Raw genomic sequence first — 24,406 nt, forward strand, 5'->3', positions numbered from 1 at the left:
AGCAGGTAAATCTGCATATGAACTTTTGAGGAGTTAAGAGAGAGAGCATTAACAATTTAGTTCAAGAAAAGGTTTCCTAAGGACAAGACACTTGACTTCCCCCTCTTTACCTTTTTTCTAGAGCTGCCTGAAGAAAAACAAAGCGGGGAGATGGAGCCAAGATGGCAGATTAAAGGTAGGAACTTGCAGAGCTCTCCCCAAAACTTCTCAAAATTCCTTGAATTAATGACTCCAAACAAATTTTAGAACATTAGGATACACAAAAGGATGGAATAGAAGAAAAAAATAAGGGATCCAGAATCATGAGCAAATAGATGGTGATATAGATACCCAGAATATAGATTATTATTTCAAACACTTGCTCCCAACCCATCCCCATTATAATTATTGTTATCCCTAATCTGTGAAATATGATTCTGTAAAAAGAGAGTATGAAAAATGATACAGAGGAATAAAGATTGAATCATGCAACACTCTGGAGCCAGGGCACCCAAGTTTATAACCTGCCTATGATACTCACATGGGCAAATCACCTAAGCACCCTTGAGTATCTGTTTTCTCATCTGAAAAATGAGGACTTTGGACCAGATGTCCACTTAAATTACTTTCAACTCTAAACCTGTGACCTCTGGTAATGACCAAAGATAATCTTGAACAACTGAGTCACTGAGATGGTTGGAAAAACCAAAGGGAAGATTCCTGTCCTATATGTGGGTTAGTTTAGATACTTCAACAGAAAGAACATTAGATTTGAAGCCAGGAAAATTGGGAGCAATTGTTGGTGTTGCTACTTATCATTTGTGACTCTGACCATGTTATTCACTGGGCTTATTTAGTTTCCTTTTCTATAAAATAAAAAGATTGGAATGAATGATCTCTGGGGTTCTCTCTAGTTTTAAATCTATAATCTTCTTTCATCCTATGGCTGTTAGTCCCTTCTGTTTCTGAGATTTTGAGACCATATGATTTTACTGGTACAAGAATAACAAAAACAAGAAAGTCAGAATGAGCAGATCAATGGAAAAAATATTCTTTAAGCACTTATGATATACCAAAGTGTTGAAAAGTACAGGGGTGGAAATACAAGCAAGCAAAGGACTCCTTGACCTCAAGGATTTTACCTTCTAATAGGGGAAGAGGGCAGACACATCAATAGGGGAGTAGGATCCAGGGAAGAGGGTTTGGAACAGGGAGGTCAGAAGGAATGGTGATGGGAGTCAACAGGAATTTGATTGACCTGTCCTTGCTAGGAATGATAGCAATGATTCAGTTACTATTATCAGAGCTAGAATTGTGCCTTGACATGAGATGGTTAGGAGAATGTCATGGCAATTCTAGGTCTGAGCAGGATAAGGTGACTACTCATCAATTTGTACCTGGTTCTAGACCAGAATGGGTTTGTAAATATTTAACAATGGAAGAGTGGGAGTGATGAGTAGATAGAACACCAGCTTTGGAACCAAGAGGACCTGAGTTCAAATTTGACCTCAGATGCTTTCTAAATGTATGATCCTGAATAAAGCAGCTAACCCCAAATGTCTCCAAAAACAAAACAAACAATAACACCAAACAAAAACCTAAACAAAAAATTGGTCAGGGGAGCAGGCAATACCAAGACACACTTTTAAATTCAATTTGTATTATTATCATTTTCTGTAGTCTAGACAATCAATAAAACAACAACTTAAAAGTATTTGCTAAAATATTAATGCTCATCCTGAAAATTAAATAATCAGCTCTCACAAGCCCATTGAATTGATTGTTGACAAGTCCTAAGGGTGGAAATCCAGGGTCTGACTGAAAGAAGGAGGCTGTGGAAAGATTTACATGAATAGATGCTAATGAAGGAGGCAGAACAGGAAAACATCATACACAACAACAATAAGATTGTGTGATGATCAAGTATGATAGATTTGTCTCTTCTCAGCAATTCTGTGGTCCAAGGTAATTCCAATAAACTGTGAATGGAAAATGTCACTCACATCCAGAAAGAAAACTACGGAGAGTGAATGCAGATCAAAACATACTTTTTTTTTTCCCCCTTCTGTTTTTTTTTTTTTTTTTTTTTCCTCCTGGTTTTTCCTTTCTGTTGTGATTTTTCTCTCCAAACATGACTCACATGTAAATATGCAAAAAATGAATGTACATGTATAATCTAAAACAAATGATCAAGAAGTAGTTTAGTGGACCTGAGTCCAGGCAACATAAGGTTAATTTTGAGGTCTAAGGTGCAGCGTGTGGACAAGAGTTCAGGTAGAGCATTTCCAGCTAACTTTGGTTCCCTTCTCACTTACTCATTCAACAAATATTTGTTAGACAGCATAATGGCTTTTAAGTTTTGGGAAAGGGCTTGGGGAGAGGTGAGGAGATTGTGAAGAGAGCAGCTAGCTCTTCCTAGGCCTATTTGAGCCTGTGGACAACTCTCACTAGAGTTTGCACATTTCTGCTCTTCTGCTCGGCTTGGGGCACCATAGATCCGAGTCCAGAGTATCCAGGGTCTTAGCTGCCCTGCCAAGAGCCCATGGCTTCTGCCCTTCATTGTTCTACCACTCCAGTCAAGGGAACATTGTGACCGAAGCTCCAGCAGAGAGTCGATGGGAGTGCCACAGAATGACTCACGTTTTGTCCTGGCAGATATTTCTTAGCCCAGAATGAAATTTTCTGAGTTCACCTCAGCGAAGGAGTTAATTTTCCTAACCCAGAGTTTAAACATCATTTTGCAAAAGATGCTTCCTTCGCTCTGCCAAAGTCCTTTCATCTGCTGCCAGAGTACACTCGGTCTCCCTCTCTCCTGCTCACTTAACATTTCTCATAAGAGACCATACCCAGGAACCAAGTGTAATGAGGTCAAGTATCCAGTTACTGTTTCCAAACAGCTGGATTCACAAGGCACGTGTTCAGCCACGGAGAAAGGGAGGGTACAGGGCAGTTATCACTGGCACAAACCTGGTCGCCATGGGGTCACCTTGGCCACAATCTCTGTGTCCTCTCTGTTCCACTCTACCTATAAACACTGGCTAAATCTCCTCTTGGCACACAACAATAAAAAGCTGGGATAGATTATTCTCCTAAGAGAAAAAGGGGTTCAGGAGACTTAGGGGGGGGCTGGACATGCAGGGAAGAGATTGATGTTAACAGTTCATTTCTATTGGAACTCCTTCCTTGAAATGTATAGACTTGTAACTTCCATTAAATAAACTTACTGAGGTTAATTTAAAGCAGGTTTTATTTTACTTTGATAAAATCACCTACTATGTTCAGAGTATTGCACTTAAAGATGGAAGGACATATAAAATTTCAGATGAGAGGAGGCCTTTGCTCGCATGGATCTTACAGCCTGACCTTGCAACCTCTGGATCAATGCCCAAATGCCCTCTGTGGTAACACAAGCAAGGATTGCCGTGCATTTACATGTTCTCTCTCCCTGACTATTTTCCCTCATATTTCAAACAAAAAGGACATTCAGCAGGAATTCATTGCACATACAAACTCTATGTAGTACCCAAATTTTGCTTTTCTACTAAGAAAATATAAGGACATGAGAATTGTCACAGTAGGAAAGACTGAGGGTCTTTTGGGGCCAGGGGTTCTGACTCTAATAAAGGCATTGGAGGATAGTTTTGCAGAGGGACATAGTATGAGCCTCAGAGCATGAAGTGAAGGGGGAAACTTATTTTATTTAAAAAAAAATCATTTTTAAGCTATGACTTAGAAAATGCCCAGTGAACATGTCCATCACATTTACTGATGACAAAGAACTGAGTGAAATAATTAATCTGCTGAATGATAGAATCCAAAAACATGTGGTTACAACAGACTAAAACAGGGGTTTATAATCTTTTTTTATATCATGGACCCTTTTGGCAATCTGGGGAAGGCTATCGATCTCTTAAATGCATAAAATGAAATACATAGAATTATAAAAGAAATCAATTAGAGTGAAATGTAGTTATCAATATATACATTTTTTAAATTCATGGACCCTGGGTTAAGAATTTCTCAGCTAAAATAATGGAGCTTAATTGAATAAGATGAAATTTAATAAAGTTGAGTCAAGTACTACCCTTTGGGCTTAATTACCCAGAATTAAAGAGATGGAGGCAAGGGGAATAAAAACACAGGATGATATGAAAAGATTTAAAGGTGTTGATTGATTGATGTATCAGTCAACATATGGCAACCCCAAAAGTGAAGGTTTTGTTAGACTATACTAATTTTTATTAGTATGGTGTCTAGAATGAAGGAGGTTACCATCTTGCTTTGGTTGGAGCAAACTAAATCTGGAATTCTGTGCTCAATTTCCTGGGGGCAATAGTTTAAGGGAATATTGACCTGGTCTTAATATCAAATACAAACTCTGAGGAATATTATCCCGACTCACATGCAGATCTTCATTGTAGCTACTATAGCCCCTTAGATCTCTTGGGGGGGGGGGCGTCAACTTAATGTTATTATTAATGAGCCCCCATCCTTGTGCTTCCTTCCATGATTCTAGGAGGCTTTCAATTAGTCAACAACACCTAATTAACTTTTAGAAAGCATTCATGATTCTGAATATCTCTGGAACCGAGCATGACTTTATAATAATAATAACAATATTTAACATTTATATAATGCTTTAAGGTTTGAAAAGTACTGTTTATATGTTATCTCACTTGATAATGCTTTGACTAATATTGTATAGATGATCCTTTGGGTCTGACCAAGCTTCTTTACCTTGTTTCAATACTCTTCTCAAGCAATATCACCTTCAATTTGCCTAGTAGCAAATCAGAAACATCTAAATTTATCAAGATCTTTTGCCACTTAGTTGGAATGCCTCCAATTAATTTGATTCAATTGAGACTCGTTTCTCACCATTAAGGATGCTGGAATAAAGCAGTTTACCTTTTGCTTCAGGCAAGATGAAGGTAATTTAATCAATTTAGTCAACTGAACTCCATTCTTTATATCTATAAATGTAAAGTATTTATTTAGGTTCAAAGAATCAACTTCATGAGTAGGGCATGGGGGAGATAAAATACGGAATCAATCACATAAAAAAGATCTGGGTTTTTCCCCCATTAACTCAATATGAATCAATAATGTGATATGTTAGGTATAAGATCCAATATAATGTTTGGAGTGGGGGGCTGGAGGGAGTAATTAGTAGCTGAGATCTAGGACTCACTTCATAGCTCTGCCCTCAAGTCATTTTTTCAAAAAGTCCATGCTTTCTGGAAAAATTTACATGAAATGATACTAAGTGAAGTAAGCAGAACCAGAAAAACATTGTAAAAACAGCAAGATTGTATGTTGATCAATTATGATAGTTTTAGTTCTCAGAAGTACAGTGATCCAAGACAATTCCAGTAGACTTTGGATGGAAAATGCTATCCCACATCCAAAGAAAGAATTAGAGCCTGAATATGAATCAAAGCATGCTATTTTCACTTTTGTTGTTGTTGTTTTCTTGTGTTTTTCCTCTTTTGTTCTGATTTTTTTTTCCCAATATGACTTATATGGAAATGTATTAGAAAATGTATATAAAGTCTGTATCAGTTTGCTTGTTTTCTTGGGGAGAAGGGAGGTAAGCAAGGAAAGAAGGAAAAAAAAATTGGAGCTCAAAATCTTACAAAAATGAAGGTTGAAAAACATCTTTATTTGTAATTGGAAAAATAACAAGCCATTAAAATTGAATTTTTTTTGAAGTCCATGTTTTTTGCCATGCCCTAGCATTATGGATATTTGTCTGGTTTGTTGGGTGGAGGACTTATCCTTCCCTCCCCATCAACAGACATCGGAATAGCAAGAGGGAGAGACAAGGGAGGAACATTAACCCTGCCATCTAACTGGAACAGAACTATTCCAATAGCCTTTACTGCATGGAGACAGCAAGGGCAGAGTTCTGATTCAGGGAGTGTCCAGAGCACATCTTCACACTCACACACACACACACACACACACACACACACACACACACACACACACACTCACACACACACACACACACACACACCCTATGACTCAGCTCCCTCACCTTTGTCTTATACTCAGGACTACAGGGTTGGAGCATCTGCTGCTCCACATACACCTTTTCTACTTCATTAACAGAAAACATCATTTGGTTAAACTAAGATTAACTTATCTGGCATTAATTTCCCTCCACAATCTGACTTCAACCCATCTTTTCAGGATTCCATTTCATTCACTCTTAGTTTCGGCCAAACTGGACCACTCTACATTTCCCCAATCTCTTCCTTCTCTCTCCATTACCATTTATTCATGCAGACCATCCTGGATCCTACCCTCTCCTCACTTTTTGAAATTCTCTTCTTCTTTTAAGATTCAACTCAGGTAGTGAGATATAGTATAAAGAACACAGGCTCTTTCAAGCAGAGGAGACTGACTTTGGTACTTACTCCCCATGTGACCTAGAGCAAGTCCTTAGACTTAGATGGATAATGCCATGTATAATGCACTAGTTCTGAAATCAGAGATTTGAGTTCAAATTCATTCTCAAACACTTACTAGCTGTATGATCCTCCGTAATCTCTCTTTATATCAGTTTCCTCAATTATAAAAACAGAGGAAAGGATGAAATTGAAATAATAATTGTAAAGCACCTGACACTTAGTAGGCACTTAATGAATGTATGTTTCTTTTCTCCCTAAGCATCTATTTCCTCAACTGAAAAAAAAAAAAAAAAAAGAAAAAAAAAAAAAAGATTTTTAAGGGCCCTTGTAGATCAAAACAAAACAAAACAAACAAAAACAATGACAAACTGGATGACTATGATCTGATCCAATAATCAACTGCTAATTGGATTAGATGAGGTCCTTTCTGTCTATGATCTTATTTCTCATCAAATTTGGTCTGATTTCCATCATATTGCTGTGAAGACAGCTCCATTTTTTTCAGCTAAGGTCACTAAGACTGTACGAAGTTAGATTGACTTGTCCAGGTTCACAAACACACATCTAGTGAGTGTTTTAGGAAGGATTTTAATTCAGTTTTAGTCCCAAGGACTCTACTGTATTACCTAGATTTTTTCTGACAGGCATAAATCCACAATTTTTATGCTAAAAGGGACCATACACGTAATGGTACATATGAGGAAAGTAAGTTACAAAAATGTTGATACTTTGCCCAAGGTCATGTTAAATAGTCATTGAGTCCAGAAGCATTTATTAAGAATTCACTATATGCCAGGCACTGTGCTGGGGATACAAAGAAAGGGAAATGAGAGTCCCTGACCTCAAGGATCTCATGGAGACATCATGTAAATAACGACGTACATAAGCACAGTGAGTGATAGAAATGGGTTTTGAACCCGAGTTCCCTAAGAGAAAATCTAGAGCCTTCTCCCTGGCATTGACGCACTATTTAATATGAAGTGGAATTGTTTGGAATAACCAAGACAGCTTTCAATTGGAGACATACAGCAGTGGATAAGCCAGAACTGACCCCCGAGCTATCCATTTTGATCATCTTTCTCTAAAAACTTGCCAATCAAAACATTCTCTCTCAGCTCTTAGATTCTACAATTCTAGGGCAATGTACTCAGATTTGATTCATTAAATATGTATTTGGTCCAGCGGCCTGAATTTCAGAACAAAACACACTAACTCCTTTGAGGGAGAGGTGGCACGGTAGAAAGAATATTGGTCTAGGTATCAAGAAGCTGTGATTTGATTTCCAGCTGTTTCTGTATCACCCTCTGTTTCTTTACCAGCTTTATAACTAAGAATTAGTGAGCCTCAGTTTCCCATTTGGTAAAATGGAAGTCATTTATGCTTCTGCCTCCTGAATGTCCATGATAATATTTTGTTCAAATAAATTCTTCAGTGAATCCGTGCTTCCATAGAGAATGTCAGCCATTTTAAGTCATTATATCTTAAACCCAGGTATTTTACACATAGATAACATTGCATCTGATGATGCAGGCAGGTTAACCCATTTTTGTGATTAATCAAAAAAAGGGATTTCCTCTGCAGCAGCAGTATCATTGTATACATACGCAGGGGATAAGAACAGATTTTGGCAACAGAAGACCTCATGAACTAGAAGGAAAAGTCTTGTAAGTAAGAGTGTGAACTCCCGGGGGTGGAACTCCACTTCTGGAGTCTATGACTTTGGGCTAACCATTTTATTTCTCTGGGACTCAATGAGTAAAATGAGGAGGCTGGTCCAGTTCCCTTCCTGTTCCAAAGGTATGATCCTGGCTTTAAATCCTGGCCTTTTATTTATGAATAACCCTGCGTGTGTACATTGCCCTTTCTTATTTTCCTAAAACAAATATAAGAAGGAAAAGAAAGAAAAAAGAAAAAAAAAAAAAGATGGGATGACCTGATTTCCAAGGTTATTTCTTTCTCTGAATTTCACCATTTTTCCAAATCCCTCACTGTCTGAAATTAAGCTACATTTGCTTTTTTTAAAAAATGATATGTAGCACTTTAAAAAATATGTTTTCATTTGTTCCTCACAGAAACTCTGGGAGGGAGAGGTAATTGTTCTTCTTATCTTACAGATAAGGTGAAACACAGAATCTGGAATTAGGAAGACTTGAGTTCAAATCCATATTCAAATACTCCTAGTTATATGATCCTGAATATGTCACTTAAGCTCTGTTTGCTTCAGTTTCCTCATCTATAAAATGGGGTTGATAATAATAGCACCTACCTGCCCAAACAGTTATGAAGATCAAATGAGATAATATTTGTAAAAGTGCTTAGCATGGTACCTGACACACAGTATGTTCAATATAAATATTAGTTATTATTATTAGTCCTCAAACCAGAAATCAATTCCTAGTCCCCTGCAAATCTCTGTTGTTATTCAGTCATTTCAGACATGTCTAATTTTTCATGATCCCATTTGGGGATTTTTTTGGCAGACATACTAGAGTGGCAAGCCATTTCCTTCTCCAGCTCATTTGACAGATGAGAAAACTGAGAAACAAGGATAAGTGAATTGCTCAGAATCACTTAGATAGTAAGTATCTGAGGCTGGATTTAAACTCCAGGTGTTCTTGATTTCCAGACTCAACACTTTCCATTGCACCACCTACCTGGAAATCTTAGGGGACTTAATCTATTATAAAAATTAGGAATGAAGCAGCTAAGTGACAAATGGGAGAGATTACTAGATCTGGAGTCAGGAACACTTCAGATTTGTTTTGTTCACATTAAAGGAAATCTTTTTATTTGAAATATTTTTATACAAATTGCTGAAATGTGTAAGCAATGAAATGAACAAGCTATTTCATGGATAAAGAATGATTTCATTGACAAGGTTATTTGGAAATGCAACCATGGGAACACCTTCCAACATCCTTATCGATTTTACATATTTCTCTTTTTCTTTTTCTCTTCTCAAAGTATATGAACAAAACACCTCAATTTAAATCCCATCTTGAGCAATTACTCACTAGTTAAGTGACCTTCAGAAAGTTACTTAAAAAAAAAAATCTCCATTTGCCTCAGTTTCTTCATCTGTAAAAAAAAGAATAGTCGGTACCTCCCAGAGTCATTGTGAGGACTCAGTGAAATAATCTTTTTTAAGTGTTGTATAAACACCAGTTATTATCATTAGTTGTATTATATTATTTAGTCATTTTCTCCCTCCTCATCCTAGGTCCTAATTTGTGAAGACTATCACGGAGAGAATTCTGATCCCAAGTGGTTGCAATGAAGTTCTGCCTAGTGAATCATATCCATTATGTCCTTAAATAAACAACATCTGGAATCTTTTCCCCACATGGAACATGATAAATATCATGGGGAGACCTCCAGGTATGTAAATAATATAATCTCTGCCATCTCCTTCCATAATTCATTATGAGCTCTGGTTCTTCAATTGCTCTGGCATCAGTAGGTAGAGCAGAGTTATCAGAAAAACATCTCCACTGCTGGCCATTAATTATTCTTTTATCACAAGGAGGGAAAGCAGTATTAAGGATAGACATGTAACAGAATCTCTATTAAGTTGTCCATCCAACCCAGGCCTGGAGCAGAGGTGAGAAATCACCATCATTAGGTAACCCAGCACAACCAGTATCTTAGCACCTCAGTGCTATTAACAGTTACATCAGATTTAGAATTACACAATCTCAGAACTGCAGAAAGGAATGATTGCCAAAGATCACTCAGTAATCACCCAGAGATGACTGAAAACCCCTCTATATCACTGATAAGTGCTCATTCAGTCTCTACTTGAAGATGTCTAGTAGTTTGTTCAATTTCGAGATAATTTGAATAAACGAATATGCATTATTAAAGAATCTCTTATGTACTAAACATTGAAGATACAAACAGAAGCAAAGCTGTCCATGTCCTGAAGAACCTTACATTCTAATTGGGGAGACAATTATACAAATGGGAATAATGGCCAGATTGTTCACTTTTGAAAAGGAAAGTTATAGGATGGTAAGTGGAACCACAGGGAAATTGATAGACTAGCAACAATGGTGCAGTGGACTTGATCCAAAGTCATGGCTACAGAATTTAAAAGAATAGGGGAGGAAAGGGATGGCCAGGAGGTTGGAGAAGAAGAGGAGATGGCCAGAGGGAAAGAATGAAAAGCAAGGGCTTTTCTGAAATAATGATCCAGAGAAGCAGTCACCAATAGGCAAAGCAGGGACCCAGGTAGAAATCAGCCGAAAGCATCAAAGCCATTGATGAAGAAGAATTGGTTGGAGAATAAGTTAGGAACTTTTCCTAATTTTTAGCTAATATCCAGTCCTCTCATTACCTTCCACTATTTTATCCTAGTTTTGAGCTCCGTGGACAGAGCAGAATGTCTAGTTCCTCTTGAAGATAATAATCATGTACCCACTAGACCTTCTCTACATTAAACTTCCTCAACTCTATAATTAAAATTCATAAAATATAATCTTGTAAAATGAGCTGGAGAAGGAAATGGCAAACCATTGCCAACAAAACTCCAAATGGGGTCACAAAATGGCAGACACAACTGAAAACAAGTGAAGAAAAAGGGTGTATTCTCCATTCCCTTCACCTTGGCTTGTTCTCCTTTGGTTGTCAATGTCCATTCTAAAATGATTCTCATAAATGAACATGAAACTCCAGATGTGACTGAAGCAGAGTATGGCAGGCCTGTAAATAGTTTTTTATGGATATTTGATTGATTCTACCTCTTGGTCTTTCATTAAAGTACCCCAATTTGTTATCAATTATAGGGAGTCATATAGACAGCGTGTTCATAAGTGTAAGAGAACAGATTTAAATTTTTCATTTTGGAAATTAGCATATGTTATGAATTAGGGCTTTATTGGTGATTTCATTGGTAGTCTAGACTTAAGAAAATGATAGAGAAAAATGTAAACATTTTCAACTATTATTCAGGTTAAACTTAAAAATGCATTAATCTTTCCCTGGAAAGTCACTTTGTAAAACATTTACCAACCTACCACCTAGCCCTGCCTCTCCTCTGTAGTCCCAACCCAGGAATTTACAAAGCCATCTCTGTCCGGAGCTCTTAGAGTCTCCCTCTTCTTTATCTTGGATTAAAACAAGGCATCAGAACAGTGTCTTGTCAATTGATTGCAAAGGAAGCTACTCTAAAAGTCTGGCATAAACTTGAATTGGGTATGTTAATTAACTTTATTCTTCACTTTATTCTTTGATTCTCTCTCTTGGAATGGAGGTGACTCAAGGATTCTCCAAAGCTCTGTCAAATCCTACCAAACTGGAAAAAGTCTTCAAGTATAGAGCCAAAGATAAATCTTGTACTCATTTTCGAAGGAACAACTCACAAGTGGGGGAGGAGGAAGATGGCAACCAGAAATTCATTCATTTATTTGTTAATTTTACAGCCTCAACTATTCACAGTCATGTATTTGGAGGATTGTAATCTTCAAGAGTAAATCCACACCAATAAAAGAAAAAAATCCCTGAACTACTGAGATAAAATCAAGTTGGCCATTTTGTGGCTGCCATGTCCCAATGTCTACTTCCACTAATCTTACAGTAAAGTAAAGGCCTCTGGTCTTTTTTTTTTTTTTTTTTTTTTTTTTTGCATCATCTTTCTTCTATAAGCATCATCTTGCCCATATTCACAATCCTGTGAGTCAAACGACCAGGTTTTTTTGTTTTTTTTTTTTTTGTTTTTTTTTTACAGTTGTGTAGTAGACTGTTTGTAACAGTAAATTCCTCCTTTAATTTCAGTTCTATATTGGGAAAGTTATCTTTTAGGAAAACAAATAATGAAAAGGCCCCCTGGCTCCTGAGGTCCGGGGCTGAATGTACACCTCCCCGAGCAATGGGAAACAGCTGTGGAACTCCAGCTGCCATTCAGAGGAGGGAAATCACATTCCAGGGGTGGAAGCCCATTAGCCACCCCCTTTCCTCTACCACTCCCCCCAACCCAAATCTGGTTCTGAGTTATTTCTTTTCTCTTTATGAAAAAATAGTGACTTTCTTGATACATATTTTATGATGTCCTGGTGGTGTTTACCATCTAAATTTAGGGAACCAGAGCACCCTGGAATGAGAGTCTGGTCCCTGGAGAGCTGGCTCTGAAGGCTTTTCTCCAGCCCTCTGTAAGGAGTTTTTCAGTGTGTGGGTGGAAGTTGAAAAATCGAGGTAATTTAAACTAATTATGGGGACAACGAAAAGAAAGGCTGTCCGAATTCCAGGGGAAGTTTAGATCCCTGATTAGATTTTACATTTTTTAAGAAAGGAAACCTAAGAAAAAGAACATGCTTGGTTTTTACTGAGAATAGATATTTATACACTCAAAATATAGAAGAAATCATGCCCTTGTTTTTCTTGACTTGTTACTCCAAACCAGGCTAGTTGCAGGAAGAGGAAGATAAAATGCATGAACTTTGTTTTGTTTTTCCTGTGGGTTAGTTTGCTTTGAAGATCTTCACTAAAGCTGCCTTCTCTAATGCTTCACCAAGGTATGAACGTGACTCTGTGTTCTCAAAGATGATAGGCCAGTAGAGCAAGAGTTCTTGTGACTTGAACAAACTAGGGGAAAAAAAACAAAAACAACATTTTCTGATGAGGATCTGCTGATGGATGATGGGTCTGGCCTCTGAGGACCAATCCAGTGAAGTCTAAAAATGTTGGTCCAAAGGGACAGCTACTAGGCTTCTTGGGGTTTGGTTTCTTATTTGTCTTCTGATCATAGCAACTGAAGAAACTACTAGTTATACAACCAATCAATAAGTATTTCTCCCGGGTCTATAATGAGCCAGGCATTTTGGACATGAATAAAAAGAATGACACAGTCCCTCTCAAAGAACTTGTGTTCTTTGGATGGAGGTAATGTACACATAATAATAGCTGACATTTATATTATATTATATGTGCTAGACACTTTGCAATTAGGATCTCATTTAGTCTTCACAACAACCTAGAGAGTTAGGTGCTATTATTACTCCCATTTTATGGCCCAGGAAACCAAGGCAGACAGAGGTTAAGTGATTTGCCTGAGGAAACTCCGAGCTACAGTGTTCTACACTACGTGCCACTTAGCTACCTTTTACATATATGTCAAATATATTACACTTATGCCTCACACATAAATGAAAAATAAACACAAAAATTAAAATAAGGCAATTTGAGGGAGAATTCTAGAACTTGGAAGAGTCAGAAAGGGTTTCTTATAGAGCAGGGATTTTTAATCTATGAACTCATTTTTTTATTTTATTTTATTTTTTTAATTTTGGGAAGTACATTTCAACATAATGGGGTTTTTTGTAATTCTATATATTTTGCCTTATGCATTTGAAACTATTATTGGGAAAAAGGGCTCTTGGGTTTCACCAGGTTACAAAAGCAGTTCATGACATGAAAAGGTTAAAAATTCCTGAGATAGAGGATGATATATGAGTTATATCTTGAAAGAAGAGAAGAAAGCACAAGTTCTGGCACATGGTATGTTCTTGATAAATTATCAATAATAATAATAATGACAACACTTCATTAATTACTGAGGGCAGTGAGTTGATACAGTGGATTGAGCACTGGGCTTAGAATCAGGAAGAATCAACTTCATAAATTCAGATCTGGTCTCAGACACTTATTACGAATGGCCCTATTTGTCTCAGTTTCCTTATCTGTAAAATGATCTGGAGAAAGAAATGTCAAAACCACTCTGATATATTTGCCAAGAAAACTCCAAAATGGGGTCATAGAACAATAAAAACTAAAATAATAACATAGTATGTTAAGCTTTGCAAAGAATTTAATAGTTATCTATTTGATCCTTACAACAACTCTGGGGGGGATGAGTACTCGAATTATCTCCATTTTATAGATGAGGAAACTGAGGCAGTCTGTGTTAAAGTAACATGACAAGTCTTACATTAGTAAGTATCTGTTTTCCCAACTCCAGATCTAACCCTCTAATCTGTATATGTCTCCATAAACTGGGATTTGCCTCTTAGTATATTCTCATCATTTAGCATAATGCTTAGAATACAGTAGATACTTAAGAAATGCTTAATGACTGACTGATTCATTGTTTATATATTGATTCCTCTATTAGACTGGAGAACTAAATATATAAAACAACTTTGTTGGTAAATATAAAATAATATAAATTGGGGTTTTTTTGCCTCTTTTCACTTGTTTAGTGATTAGGACAGTGCTTAGCACATAGTAGGTCTTTAATAAATGGATGCTAATAAATGTCTATTGATTAACTGAACTATGAATCCTAAGAAATAGAGGTGTTACAATCTATGATGTGAATAGTGATTACTTCAGTGTGACCAGAAGTCTCTAAAATGTGAAAGCCTATATCTATACCATTTCATTTCTTTAGCAGCACAAATAGCTTTAGGGCTTTTGATATTATTGGGGGGGGGGAGTAAATACTACTTTTATTCCCTTTCCTTTAAAAAAAAAATTCGTGATTTATCCACTTGATATCATTCTTCCACATTGTTAATGATTATCTGGCCAAAAAGATCATCCCTTGGAAGCCAGCCCTCCTGTCTACAGCCCTCTGCAGACCCTGCTAGGCTGGTTTTCAATCCATTTCCATGTCCTACTGAAAGTTTTGGTAGACATTTGTGTCTCATTGGCATGGAGAATCCAGGTCATCGCCATACCATAAGAGAATATTAGGGGATGATTTTATTATTTTCCATTATCATTAATGTGAGTTCCTTGAGGTAAGGACTATTTCAATTTCATTTTTCACTTTGTAACTTCAATGGCCACCACATAGTACTTAATAAATATATGTGGAATTAATTTATTAAAGGACTTTGTGCCTGGAAGCAACCTGAATGTAGTCAAGAAAAAGAAAAAAGAAATATGTAAAGTCTTCCTTCCCATTCACTTCTTCTTTATTTGAACTTCATTTCACTTGAGTTCTCCTGGAGGTTGTGCTAGAGTCAGTTTTAACCGGTTTAAGAAAGCTGCTTGTTAAATTATTCAAGTGAATATTTATACCTTGGAAATTGGCAAACTCTACAGATCAGTATTTGATTTACTTTTTGTTGATTGTTTAGATTTAAGAAAGTAATGAAGAGAAATCTTAATAATTCAAATTAAACTTAAAAATGTGTCCTGCATACATTTTTGTCAGGGATCCACTCAGTAAAGTCTCTTACTTTTCTCTCTTTAGCTCCAAGCTTGGAGTTTACAAAGCCTTCCTTATCATCTCTTATCTTATAGAGTTGCACTTTTCTCTAGTTTTGAAAAAAAAAATTCAAAGACACAAAACAAATAGTTCCTTGATGATTGCTCCCAGAGGGAGATACTTTAAATGTCCTTTCTGAATAGCTTCTGAAGAAAGTGAATTGTAAGCCCTGTATTTTGATGTCATCTCCCACTCCAAAGGTATAATGGTAGATAGGGTTTTCCAGATTGCTGTTCTCTCATAACTATGTAAGGGGCTGTCCCTCTGTCCCTGGGGAATTAGAAGAAAGGTTGGGGCATGTTTGCTGATGCATATACTTCTGCATTCTTTTACTGGTGGCAATAATAATGATAATTATATATTCCTTTTTTTCCCTTGTACTACCTGGCCAAAAGGTACTCTGTGCATGAAAGTAGCCTGGCAAGTCATAAAACTCAAAATCAAGTCTCCCATTCCCATGAAATCCCAACAAAAGAGTGACCCATGCCTCTTTGAAATAAATTTTATTGATATCTTGTGTTTTTATATAAGCTATATTTCCCAATGCATTTCTCTCCCTTCCTCTCAGGGAGACCTTCATAATAAAGAATTTAAAAGAGAAAGAAAAGTAGCTCAATAGTCCCAACCTACTTATTGAAAAAGTCTTCCTTCATAGCAGAAATTCTTAACCTAGGGTCATTCCATGAATTGATTTAAGAGAGTAAACTTGGATGTGGACAAAAAAAGTCATATCTTTATTGCAATTTAATTAGTTTCCTTTGTAATCCTATGTGTTTTACTTTATATATTTAAAAGCATTATTTAGAATTAGGATTCATGGTTTTCAGCAGACTGCCACAGAGGTTCATGACACCAAAAATATGCCCTGTCTTAAAGCTATTATTCCACAATATAGTCTGCAACATTTTTTATTAATGTTCTTATATTGCTTTTTGGATCCAAATTTGGTCTTTGCAATTTCATGGCATTTGTTTAAAATTTTTTTGAATAAATAAATAAGTATTTGAATAAATAAGTGCATCTGTCAATTAGAAAACCAAAGGTACTGCTCTCAAGGAGAACGCAGTTGAGTCAGGAAACTATATACAAAGAAGAAAGGTGTCCTGAAAGAGGTATTAACCGAATTGGTGAGTGGTATCCTACGGGTTCCTCTTGGGAGCAATGGTAAGCTGATTTGACCATGGATCTAGATGTAGGAGAGAAAAAGATGTGAGCATCAGTGCTCATACCTAGAGCATTCATAACTTGAGCACCTGCTACCTTGAGGAGATGGTCAAGGAGTTTGGGAAGATTTTCACACTGTTTTAGATATTATGCACATTGTTTTCTGCTTTTTTCACTTGGCATCAGTTTATTCAAGTCTTCCCATCCTTCTCTGTATTTATCATATTCATAATTTCTTGCAACATAATAATATATCATTATAATAATATGCTAAAATTTGTTCCATTTCCCCAAATGGTCATGCCTTATATCTTTTAACTATCTATGAAAATTATTTGTTTGGCTTGTTTATTGTTTCTTTGTTTTTCATCGGAGAAGATGGGAACCACATAACAACAAAGTTGTTTGAACAGACTTCTGGAATATTGGAAGCAACCTGAGTTTCTTAGACTGGAAAAGTTGGATGGGACCTTCAAGAACACTGTGTTCAATTCCTTTATCTTTAATAGATGTGATTAAAGTCCAGAGTACTGATATTATTTTACCTGCGTCACAAAACTGGTTCATGACAGATCGGAGACCCAAAACCAGTTTCCCCTTCAGTCTTGTGTTTTTCTCATTAAACAATTGCTGCTCTCATACAGAATGTCTGATGAAGTGGTTGGGCAAGGTGACTCCTCAGCCCCTTCTAGGGCTAACAACACAGTTAGTATCCATGGGACTTGGGGCAAAATGTTTCATAAAGCCTTGCAAGTAATGTGGCATAATGGGAAAAACCCTGGATGTTAAGTCTCAGGAAATGAGTTCAAATCCTGATTCTGCCACTTACTAGCTATGTGACATGAGGTAAACCTTCTAAATGCTCTATCCTTCAGTGGTTTACTTCCAAAATGAAGTGAACTAGATCAGTATCATTTAACATTTTTTTGTATCATAGTACCCTTTTAATTTTAGTGAAGCCTCTAGATCGCTTCTTAGATATTTTTAAATGAATAAAATGAAAATTACAGGATTACAAGGGAAATCCATGTGTATGTGTGTGTGTGTGTGTGTGTGTGTGTGTGTGTGTGTATACATATGATTTTTAAAAGAAGTTCATGAACTTCAGGTTAAGAAATGCTGAACAAGATGATCTATCAGGCCCTTTCCAACTCCAAATCATATGGTCCTAATCAGATCATCATTTTTGTAAAAATTCCTATCTTGAAACCCAGAGGATTTAACTCACCCTAAATCATATAGTTATGACAGAGCCAGGACTAAATGCCAGGTCTCCTGACTCCTAGTCCAAGTTTTTTTTTTTTCCCCATTGTACCTTGATTATCTTTTGAGATAATGTAATCCTCCAAAGTACCTGATCCTCATCTATAACAATCAAAAATAAATAAACCAGAAACAAAACAAAACAAAACAAACAAACAAAACCAAAACACTCCTCTGTCCATGTTTTCTTTAAGGTTCACTGGTTATTTTAAGAGCTGAAAGAGATCTTTCAGTTTCCTCAATTATAATCTTTGTTTCTGTCATCCAAAAGTCCTGGCTCACCAGGGAACAGGATTTGGTGTAACAGATTCAACTGCTCAGCCTACTGTGGGGGGAGGAAGAAGAAGCTGCCATCTTATTGCATGCTCCTAGAATGTATAAATGAAGTCATGGGGCTACTAGCACCCAGGAATGGGCAAGAAGGCCACGTGGTAGGCTGCCAAGGGTTCCGCAGGCTTCTTTATGCAAAGTGATTTGCAATCAGTTCCAAGTGATTACGCATTGTCTCCCATCGATTGGCACAAGGCATCCTTGACAGAATAATGAGCTGCAGCTGATGACAATCACAGTCTACTGTCTCCCTGTAAGTTTGATTGCACAGCCTTCCACTTTGGCGGTTGAGCCCCCATCACCACTACAAAGTACTGCAAGCAAGGTGGGAACTTTAACACTGCAGAAATTCAGAGGGGAGAGACAGATGGATTCCCTGCCAATGACTTGATATTTGTAAAACAGACTGATCAGTTTCTTTGCTTTGGATTAATGGGGCAATTTTCTGTCTTCAAAGTCCCAAACACATTCCCTAAAAAAAAAAAAAAAAAAAAAAAGGAAGAAAAAGGAAGAAAGAAAGAAAAAGGAAAAAGAAAAACATGAGAGGGGGAAAAAGCTTGGAGACATCTGAAGACAAAAGATGTCTACCCTCTCATTCAAGGTCATTCAACAAATATTTTGAAACCCCAGGTGATTTGGGTGTAGAATGAAGTGGATCTCTAAAATCCACTTCTAGTTTTAAATCCTGTGATCAGATGACACAAGACCAGCTGGGAAGCTCCATAATGGAATGGGGACAGGAAGGGGAAAATAAACATACAGATGGCTAGAAAGTGAAGGCTCCATGGAGGAAGCATGACTGAGCTGAGCCTTGGAAGAAAGGGATAATTTAAACAAATAAAGATTGAGATGGAAAAAGGAAAGAAAGTTCCCTCCAAACCTAGAGGATATGACCAAAGCATGGGGAGAGAAGAATTTTAGGTTGAAAACTGCAAAGAATAGTAATCCCATTTGGCAAGAGGGTTGAATCTGTGAAAGGGAATGAGATAAGGTTGAATGGGTAAATTGGAGCCATACTGCCCTTCACTTAGAATAGGAAGTTTATATTTTCTTAGGTAGACAAAAAAGGAGCTACTAAAAGGGTTTGGTGTTTTGTTTTTGTTTTGTTTTAATTTTGTTGTTTTTAGTACAGGAATGAAATAATCATAAATTAGAGATTGATAGCTGGCATGGAAATTTAGAGTTCATACAACCCTTATAGATGAGGATAGTTGGTTCCCATGGAGGATAATTGATTTTTTTAAGATCATCTGGGGTAAATGGAAGAGCCAGGTCTTCTGTCTCCAAATCTAACAAGATTGCACCTGCACTGGAGAGAATATTTAGGATATTTTTATTCACTCAACAAACATTTGGACTCTCCACTAGAACATGAAAGGAGAAATGAGGCCAGTGAAATAGAACATGAAAATATAAAGGAAGAATATCTCTCAGATATTTCTGTCCACTCTATCTGTGAACTAAAAAACAGTTTCAGTAAGGGCCTAAAACAAGAATTAGTAGATTCTTTCACCGAAGCCTGCTTGCTCTTCTGTTGTCAAGGGAAAACATCTGTTTATTTAAATTGAGATCGCATTTTATCATAGCCAGGAATGCCTCTCAATAAGAGATAATGCGCTTGAATTTCACGAATTGTGCAAGTCTTAAATTTCCTAGTTGGGATCCGCCTTCTGTCCCTATATTTGTAGACTATCTCCCAGGAAGATACTGAGTTTTACTTAAAGCTAATAAAAGAGTTATACTGCAAACAAGATCCTAATTTATGAATTTGATAATAGCTGGTCCTTGTTGCCAGACATTTAACCTTTCTTAGTCCTATTTATGGAGTAAGTCTGGGTGTGGAGTCATAAGCACAACTATCTGAATAACCAAGCAATAAACCTAGGGTAAAATCTAATTTTTTCCTTAGTAACTTTTTATTGAATAGGAGTTGTCAAAGTAGTACAACTTAAAAGCAATAACAAAAAGTGCTTGCCTTCTGTCATCAGTTATGGTACAGTGAATAGAAAATTATAAAAAATCAATAGATTTGACATTAGAGGACTTGGATTCCTTTTTTTTTTTTTTTTAGTATGTTGAAGTATATATTAAATACTATATATATATATATATATATATATATATATATATATATATATATATATATATATATATATTTATACAGTTATCTTGCTGCACAAGAAAGAGTGGATTTAGAAAGAAGGTAAAAATAACCTGAGAAGAAAAACCAAAAACGCAAGCAAACAATAACAGAAAGAGTAGAAATGCTATATTGTGGTTCATATTCATTTCCCAGTGTTCTTTCTCTGGATGTAGCTGGTTCTGTTCATTACAAATCAATTGGAACTTATTTGGATCCTCTCATTGCTGAAGAGAGCCACAGAGGACTGGATTCTTACACAGCTCTGGTCCCCAAATGAATTCTGTGATCTGAGACAAGTCCCTGACTTCTGGGTCTCACTTTTTTCCTCTGTAACATTAAATGCTATAGATAATGAAATCTGTAAATTACTTATCCTCTACATCTATAATCCTGGGGAAAATCCTCCCTTTCTCCTCCATTCTATTAAATTAACTACCTTCACCTTTTCAGCTTTCTCTTTTCCAGCTAGCATTTATATGGCTTTTTAAAGTTTGCAAATCACCTTATGAATATTTTCCCCTCACATTCTCACAATAGCCTTGGGAGGCAGGCTCTATTATTATTATTATCACCATTTTACAGCTGAGGAAATTGAGGCAAAAAGAAGTTAGATATCTTGCCCAGGATCACAGAAGGTTTGAACTTAATACTTCCTGAGTCTGGGTCCAGCACTCTATCAACTATTGCCACTTAGGTGGTCCAGACAGACAAGGCTACCCTCTGTGCTCTGTAATTTCCTACCTCCATTAATTGCTTTGACAGTTCCCTTTGCCTGAAAAGTTTTTTCTCCCCATCTTTTCCTGTTATATTCCCATTCAATTAATGATTAAAACTTAATTGAAATGCTATTATTCCTTATAGGAGGTAGGAAGGTTGTCTTCCAATAACAACCTTCCTACCTCCTATAAGGAATAATCATTTTCCCCTTTGAGACTCAAAACTTTTTTTGGCATCTCTTCAAGTGAAATGTTTATAAAGCACCTAGTAAATCTAGATTGACTATACATAAATTCTCTATTATAATGATCTGTCCTTGTTTACTCTCCTATTAAACTAGGAGCTCCATGATGTCAGGTCACTATGAAAGCACTATGAAGTACTTTCTATGATGAGGTCAGGAACAATACCTTTCTAAACTGTACTCCATCTGGTTCAGGTGCCTAACATAATGTCCTGGGTATAAAAAGATATTTAACATGTGTCTGTTGAATTGAATAAAATGTATTTTAAAAAATCTTCATTCCATTTGCTAAATAGTAGAATCTCCAAAATGAAGACACATTAAAGCATACTTTAATTAAAATGTAGAAATTTTGCTGATTTTACAAAAATACACCTGCAATGGAGGAAAAGTAGTACTTTAACCTAAATTACCAAGAAGAATATGACTGTTGATCCAGGTCACTGGGAAAGAGAGAAAATATAAGAGCTAATTATTGGGAATCAGGAAGCTTAGAATTGGGTGTTAGTTCTGATATTCATTCAATATATTTCAATTCAGTTGAAACCAAAGCCTATCTATTGTGTGACTTTGGGCAAATTACTTTCTCCATTCTGTATCTCAGTTTCCAAATCTATAATATAATAATAACAGCTAGCATTCGTATAGCATATTAAGACTTGCAAAGTGCTTTATAAATATCTCACTTTATCTTCATGGCTACTCTAAGAAGTATTATTATCTCCATTTACATATGAGAAAACTGAAGAAGACAGAGATTAAGTGGTTTGCTGAAGGTCACACAACTAGGAAGTGTCCAGTTGGGTGATAATGCCCAAGGAACTTTCCAGCTCCAAGTACGATGAGCCTATGAAGTATATTCTGTGATAAAAGGAAAAAGGAAGGGAGAAAATAAAATGTTTCCCAATAAGGCAGATTTTCCTGCCCTTAGGAAGCTTACAGTCTAAGAGAGGGACAAGGCACAGAGAACTATATTCTACCATTTTCAGGGTGATCAAGAGATGTAAAGACCTGTGTACAATGAGATCAAGGAATAAGAGGGAATAAGAGAAGGCTTTCTGGAGAAAGTGATATTTGAGTGGAACTTTAAAGATAGTTAAGAAATCAGTAGGCAAAGAAAGAAAAAGGACAGGATTCTATAGACACAGCATAATTAAAGACATGGAAAAAGGAACAGGCAAAAGATATTTAATAAAATAAACTATTTCAGAGAGGGAAACAATATTTAAAAGGTGAGAAATAGAAGAGTATCAGATTGTGGAGAGCATCGAATGCCAGGCAGATTATTTCAAACTTTATTTGTTAGATAAGGGGAACCTTTGAAAATTTTTTTAAAACAAAAGATTGATTTTATCAGATCAATTTGTATTATAGATACAGAAATATGAAAGAAGGAGAAGAAAGAGGAGAGAATGGAAGAAAAATCTATTCTGTAATTACTAACAGTGTTGCAAGCAGGTGGTATGTGGTCCTTTGCTAAAACACTGGCATTAAGTACTACTACTGCTAGTACTACTATTATATCACATTTTGCTGATGAAGAGATTTAGGCATAGAGAGTTCAGATGATTTGCCTAAAATATACTGCCTGAGGATAGCTAGATGGGACAATGTATAGAGTAGAGGACCCGGAGTCAGGAAGATTTTTCCTGAGTTCAAATCTGGCCTCAGCTGGGCAAATCACTTAACTGCCTCAGTTTACTTTTCTGTAAAATGGCTTGGAAAAAGAAATGATGAACCAATTCAGTATCTTTAACAAGGAAATACCAAATGGAATCATGAAGACTGAGGCATAACTGGAGCGACTAAACAACACAGCCCAAGTCATGACTTGTTCACAGGTTTTCTTGACTCCTATACTCCTATACTCCCATGAATTGCAAGACTCTTCCTCCTGACAGTCCTGGAATTTTGACATTACCTTATTAACTTTTTTTTGTGGGGAAACATTCCAAAAGAAGCCACCTTTGAGCAATGAGCAGATGGCCTTGAGGAAGCCTCCCAAGGAGACCTTCATGTGACTTCCTGTCAGCAAGGCAGGAACAAGCAATTTATCCAACAATCCAGGAATCTGCACAAGAGGGAAGAGCAAGAAAGATTCCTTGTAAAAGGAAAGCCTTGGTGGGGAGAAATAGGAATTACCAGATAAATTTCCTGCTTTTCATCCACTTCCTCAGTGTCCCCTGGAAGAATATGCTTCCCTTTCTCACTCAGAAAGTCAATGCTCATCTCCTAGGTGGGAATTCAGAGAAAAGTGCCTTCACAAGGAAACAGCCTGAACAACAAGTAATATTATTTCCTCTAAGAAACACAGCCTGGGTTTCACTCCTTTGGATTTCTTTATAAGTCCAGTCTTTGGCTCTGCCTATCAATTGATTTGGTGCAGTCCGGTGAGCTTAAACCAAGTGAAATTTTTATTCAGGTTCTCTGGCCCATGGCTGTTATGTTCCTTTAGGGAACCAAAGACTTACTGAAATGAAAGACAAAAAAGCCTGGCCAACTCATCCAGTCTATCTCCCACCCAGATACTCTTCCTTGAGCATATGATGCTCTTGGTCTATTTAATTTTAAACATCTCAAGTCTTCTATATTTTATAAGAGTCATTGAGACATCATTTCCCACAAAATGGGAGGCACATTCAAGTTGAGGAAACAGCATGGCCTTGGGCTGGACCTGGAGTCAGCCAGTACCAGGAAGGTTTAAATGCCAGTTCTGACAAGTTCTAACAAGTCAACCCCTCTGATGCCTCAATACTGTCATCTGTGAAATGGGGATACAATACTTGTACTAACTAGCTCAGAGTGATCAAGACAGTGTATATAAATAAAGTGGTTCATAAACCTCAATATGACATATAAATGTCAACTCTTTCATTTTGGGATGGGGGAGTAACCTGACCAACTTGTGATTTCCTTGCTCTAGGGAATTCCAGTGAGTAGAC

The sequence above is a fragment of the Sminthopsis crassicaudata genome, chromosome 1, assembly GCF_048593235.1.
Source record: "Sminthopsis crassicaudata isolate SCR6 chromosome 1, ASM4859323v1, whole genome shotgun sequence".
Taxonomy (NCBI): domain Eukaryota; kingdom Metazoa; phylum Chordata; class Mammalia; order Dasyuromorphia; family Dasyuridae; genus Sminthopsis; species Sminthopsis crassicaudata.